Source organism: Macrobrachium nipponense, chromosome 5 (assembly GCF_015104395.2).
Source record: "Macrobrachium nipponense isolate FS-2020 chromosome 5, ASM1510439v2, whole genome shotgun sequence".
NCBI lineage: Eukaryota > Metazoa > Arthropoda > Malacostraca > Decapoda > Palaemonidae > Macrobrachium > Macrobrachium nipponense.
In genome coordinates, this window is record NC_061107.1 from 135,831,502 (window position 1) to 135,837,632 (window position 6,131).

At 35.0% G+C, this 6,131-nt stretch overlaps 1 long non-coding RNA gene across 1 annotated transcript; it reads left to right on the forward strand.

Moving 5' to 3' along the window:
• The first annotated feature begins 351 nt into the window (after positions 1-351).
• LOC135215220 (uncharacterized) lies at positions 352-3,491 on the forward strand. The gene is made up of 3 exons (XR_010314621.1): positions 352-439; positions 2,663-2,762; positions 3,426-3,491. It is a non-coding gene; the product is annotated as an uncharacterized LOC135215220 (long non-coding RNA).
• Positions 3,492-6,131: the final 2,640 nt, after the last annotated feature.

The window sequence follows — 6,131 nt, forward strand, 5'->3', positions numbered from 1 at the left end:
CTTCTTTGCTAGCCTTCCATTAATTCACGGTGAGTCCTTTTGTTAAGAATTACCATATCTTATTTCTCACTATGCCTCCGGCATTAAATTCAATGAAATTCCTGCAGTTAGAAGTCTTTCCTAATTTAAAGGCAGACTTAGTCCCTTGTTGACCACAGGTTTCATATGTAATTGTGATTGGCCCAGGTCAGGTGTTTAAAAACCCTGGGAACAGTGGTCGTGGGTCCTGCACGAACCCAAGGATGGTTTGTCAAAAAACTGTGTTTTTTCCCATAAAATTAATCACCCTCCCATGTCCAATGCGGGTGTAATCGACCTGCAGACGTCTAGTATACTGTCAGGTTTGATGGTGAGCAGACGTGCCAGCCCCTCTCTTCAGTGCATCCCTATTTTCTGAGGTACCACTAGGGTCAAGGACGACCCACATCTTAGTAGAAAGGTTAGTGATCGAAAATCAAAGTTATTACATAACAGTTTCTCAATGAACACTCTATATAGTCACGTGACTTTGTTGTGTTGGAAAGTCTAGCTGGGGCCTATATCTAAGTTACACACCACAAACCGAGTGGCAGAGATGCTACATACCGCCATATTGTCCAATTTGCTTTGAGTGCCACTTTTTGCATTTTTTGCATAAAGCAAAGTTTTTAGATAAACATCAGATATTGAGTATTATTCATTCTAATCGTGTTATGTACTGTTGGAATATGTCGGAGGATGATGTTTCTATAAAATGAATGCCTTTGTGAATGCATTATCACGTCGTAAATGCGCTCAAGGTCACGTGACCTTGTAGTGCCAATTTCTGTGATTTTTTACGAATAGCAAAGTTATTATGTAGCCAATTCATGTCGGACTGTGTGCATAATAGCTAATTAGTGTATTTTTTTATATTGTAAATTGTTTCGAGATGTTTATGGGTCACGTGAGCAGCTCTGGGAGCGGCAGAGATGTCACATAGCAGAAATATTGTCTAATTTCTTTCGAGTGTCATTTTTTGAAGTTTTCCATAAGCAAAGTTTTTAGATAAATGTCGGATACTGAGTATTGTTCATTTCAATCGTATTTTGTACTGTTGGAATATGTCGGAGGATGATGTTTCTATAAAATGAATCCCTTTGTGAATGCCTGCCACTTACCTACGACTTACATATGCCCTTATGGTCACGTGACATTCAAGTGCTAATTTCTGTGTTTTTTTTGCGCAAGAGCAAAGTTATTACGTAGCCAATACGTGGTATGACTGTGGCATAATAGCTAATAGTATAGTTTTTTTTATATTGGGAAATGTTTTACTATGTGCGCAATCATGTACGGGAGACGTTTTACTTCGTATGCTGTTTGTAGCAAACGTGTGCGCGACCTTGGTAGTGGCTGAGGTGCCATATTGCCAATAATCCATGCGTCTTTGAATGCCCTTTTTTTTTTTATGAAAAAAGCAAAATTATTAGGTAAACATAGCATATTGAAATTGAACATGTTCAGCGTAGTGTTGTTCTGTCGTATAGTTTTGTTCATGCTAGTATAAAATGTTTATAGTGGAATATGTTGGAGATTGGCGCGTTGTTTTATCGCGTACGTACTCTGGGCCATTGTATGCGAAGATTCTGTTTACCTTCTTTTCCGAGTGCTCATTTCTAATGTTTTGCCTATCTCTCTCTCTCTCTCTCTCATCTCTCTCTCTCTCTCTCTCTCTCTCTTTCATTCCTCTTTGATCCTTTTTGATTAGTGTTTCGTATATTCGTGGGTCTCTCTCTCTCTTGCCCTTTGTTTTAGTGTTTCACATATTTCTGGGTCTCTCTTTCATCTCTCTCTCTCTCTCATCCTTTGTTTTAGTGTTTTCGCATATTTCTGGGTCTCTCTCTCGCTCACTCTCTCTCTCCCTCTCTAATGCCTCTTTGATCCTTTATGTTTATGTTTCGTATTTGTGGGTCTCTCTCTCTCTCTCATCCTTTGTTTTAGTGTTTCGCACATTTCTCTCTCTCTCTCTCTCTCTCTCTCTCTCTCTCTCTCTCTCTCTAAAAATGAATCTATCATCTTTGAAAGCTATAGTAAGTAAAGCGCTCTCTCTCTCTCTCTCTCTCTCTCTATCTCTCTCTCTCTCTAAAAAGAATCTATCTCATCTTTGAAAGCTATAGTAAGTTAAAAAAGCCGCTCTCTCTCTCTCTCTCTCTTCTCTCTCTCGCGATATTAAAAATTCCATTCATCTCTGAAAGCTGTAGTAAGTAAAGTTCTCTCTCTCTCTCTCTTCTCTCTGTTGTGCGTAAAAATCTCTCTCTCTCTCTTTTGTTGTGCGTAAACATCTCTCTCTATCTCTCTCTTTTGTTGTGCGTAAACACCTGCGTGACCGACCTTGGAAGTGGCTGGGATCCCATATATTGACATTTGATCCATTTCCTTTCGAATGCCCCTTTCTGTGTGTGTGTGTGTGTGTGTTCTGAAGCAAAGTTCTTATATGGTAAACATTGCGAAGAGAACAGGGTTCATGCTAGTATAGTTTTGTTTTATTACTGGAATATGTTGGAGGGTGGTGAGTTGTATCGCGTACGTGCCCGTTTGAGTGCTCATTTCTAATTTTTTTTTTTTTCGAGTGCTCATTTCTAATTTTTTTTTTTTTTTCGAGTGCTGCGCAAGCGTGTTCGCTGCCGAAGTGCCCATCTAGAGACGACCACAAGACGAACACAGCATGTTTGCGATGCAACGGGCCCGTCTGCCTACAGCATCAAACTGTCTTGTGTCCGAAGTGTGTGCCTCGTACGTAGGTAGTTACATCATGAAACTTTTTTACAACTTGTTTGCATAAATGCTATAATTTAATATTTACAAAATATATATCATCCATTTTTTTACCTAAAAATACTGCATAGTTTATTTTCACTTTTTTCGATATTTCCAAATATTCTAAAATATTCCCTTTACGAAATATTTCTTTTTGATGACTGCAAAATAATTTTCAAACATCTAGCAAGCCACCATAATAGTTTTATGCAAATCAATGCATAATTATATAGCTAAGTAACACATTGAAAATTTCACCCCATTCCTCCATTTCAGGTAGCAAATTGGCCGTCGCACTTGTCGTGGGTGGGGCCCTATTTACTGTACATATCCATTAGGGTAAGTTTGCATACCGCTATATATTCTGTTCTCTATAGAATTTGTGATATTCTGGTAGATTTTCATGCATAAATATCATATCTTATAGTAGTTACAGCCATTTTTATAAGAAATTTTCATGGTAAAACAAGGAGGTCAACAAATGACCTTTACATTAGAGTAAGTTTTATGGGTCAGATTATTTTTTTGATGATTGCAAAATAATGTTGAAACGTCCAGCAATCTACCATAATAGTCTTATGCAAATCTACACATAATTAGGTAACTAGATAACACATTGAAAATTACATTCCATTCCTCCATTTCAGGTAGCAAATTTGGCCGTCGCACTTGTCGTGGGTGGGGCCCATTTTACTGTATATATCAATTAGGTAAGTTGCATACGCTATATTATTCTTGTTCTCTATAGAATTTGTGATATTCTGGTAGATTTTCATGCATAAATACCATATCTTTATAGTAGTTACAGCCATTTTTATAATTTTAAATTTTTCATGGTGAAAATAGCAGGTAAAAAGTGAACTTTAGATTTGGCCCCTGATATAACAGCTAATATCATCTTTGTCCAAATATTTTTACATAATTACTTTTTAGGATAATATGACTTTATTCTGTATAAAATTCAGCCACTTCCTAATTCATTTAGGTACAAAAAAAAAAAATTCGTGAAAATTTGCCAGTTTTGGAGGCAAAAAAAATTTACCTTTTTTTTCTATTTTCAGATTTTGTTTGACCTCTGATGGGTCCGAACCCCTTTTTCTGGCTAGTGGAGAACTTGGTAAATTGTAGTTTTAGGAAGGATTCCTCAATTTATTTTCTTATATAGGTTTAATTTTGTATTTTTTTTACTAAAATTAATTTTTTGTAAATTCTTTTTTTGTTTATATACTTATTTTTTTAAAATATTTTTGTAATAAATATCAAATTTGTAGAAATTGGGTATTATTATCTCTTCAGTAGTATAGTATTATCTTTAAACTAATTTTAGAAACTATAATGTACGCAAAAAATGAAGTTACTGATTTTTGGAGGCAAATTTTTCTAGACGCTCGGGTCGAGGTTGACCCACATTACTTTCAACGGGGTAGCGAAATAGCGATACCTGTCCAGGGTTATCAGGGAACTTAGGGGATCGACACTGAGGCTGTAGAAGGTACGACCTGATTGTGATAAGGGGCGTTATTTATCGCACTTGATTCAAATTTAATAATACTTAGACCGTGCAAAAAACATAAATACAATATCCAGTAGAACGATTTTAAAATTCTGGGTCCTGCTGGACTGGTTTTATTTCTGTCTCCTTCCTTGATGTTGTTCCCTTTTGAATCTTACGTAATATAAGCATTATATATATATATGATATATATATATATTATATATATATATATATATATATATATATAGATATAGAAGCTAATACTTATGTCCATTTTATATTGTTACCCTTTTCGCTTGAGAGGATGACGCTATTTTTGAAGCGTTTAGCCATTCATTCTAGTAAGTCATTCTAAATCATTCTTTGAAATGCCTTTCATCCTCTAATTCGGATATACATATATATATATATATATATATATATAATATATATATATATACGTGTGTGTGTGTGAGCCTTATGGTATACCCAGTCGTCTAGTTAGCTTGATTAAGCCGGTCATCTGCCATCACAGGCGTTGCCTAAAGTTAAGTGTAGTAGCGTTGTTCTAGGTGTTAAGAGGTCTGATGTAAACTTCCAGATACTCCAGCCACACCCACTTGTGACAGTAGATCGAATAAAAAAAAAGAACAGCACTCACAAGCAGTTTTAGCCTATTTAGACCCATAACTATTGTCTACAGAATCCTCTGTAAAAGAAAATTAGGTCTAGAATTATTCATTTAGTCTTACTGATTGGAAAGGTTTCTATGAAGGCTTACAGATCAACTGAACTAGCATGGCTATGTTTGCGTGCAATTTCTGCCTCATCTTTATGAAATAGAAAATATATATATTTGTGCATTTAGCTCTTTTCGACAATTGTAACCTAAAACAAAACCTACAAATGCACTGAATGAAAGTGAAGAACCAAATGACTCTCTCTCTCTCTCTCTCTCTCTCTCTTCTCTCTCTTGATGTCAATGAGCTTCACCTTTTTATCAACTAGCGATTTATGGATGGTACAAGACTTCTCTTTCACTTGGAACTCAGGCTATTCCTTTCACGCAATATGGTCATGTCGGGCTTCACTATGACAGCATCAATTTTGCTCAAGTCATCTTCCAACAGACAGTTTAGGATCTCGATGTCCCATTCTACTTCCCAACACCTTTGATGTTCCTGTGACTGACCAGGGACTTGAGACCTGTCTTTATTGATGTGTCTCCTCCATCACCAAGGATGCTCCTCTATGGTGGTCACAGAATTGCCTAGATCAATTTTCCGACCTTGTCGGGTGTGGGAGCGGGAACAGATAACTGTAAATAAAAGAGAAATACTGGTATATTTAGGTTTTGGCATGATTCCTTTTGTATTACTCCCGTACTTCTTCCTTTACTTAGAATTTTTTTTAAATCTTGTTCCTGTAGTTGTTTGGCAACTCTCCAATTTAATTCATTCTCGTAGGTGTCAATTAAATATTATTGTATTTTGATCACCAATGATTTAACGCCCTTAAATTTTCATTTTACATCATGTATGTATAGTACAATCTATTGTTTTATATATATATTTATGTATATATATTATGTATATATTATATATATATATATTGAAATATATATGTATTTATACATACATACATATTTATCTCATATATATATATATAGAATATATATATATATATATATATATATATATATATATTTACTAACAGTAACTCAAGCTGGATGATATCTAGCATCATTCAGTTTGAATGACGTTCTCTTAGTAATTGCATTAATGTGCCAGAATTAATTGTGTCACTGATAAAGATAATATACGAGTATATATATATATATATATATATATTATATATATATATATATATATATATATAT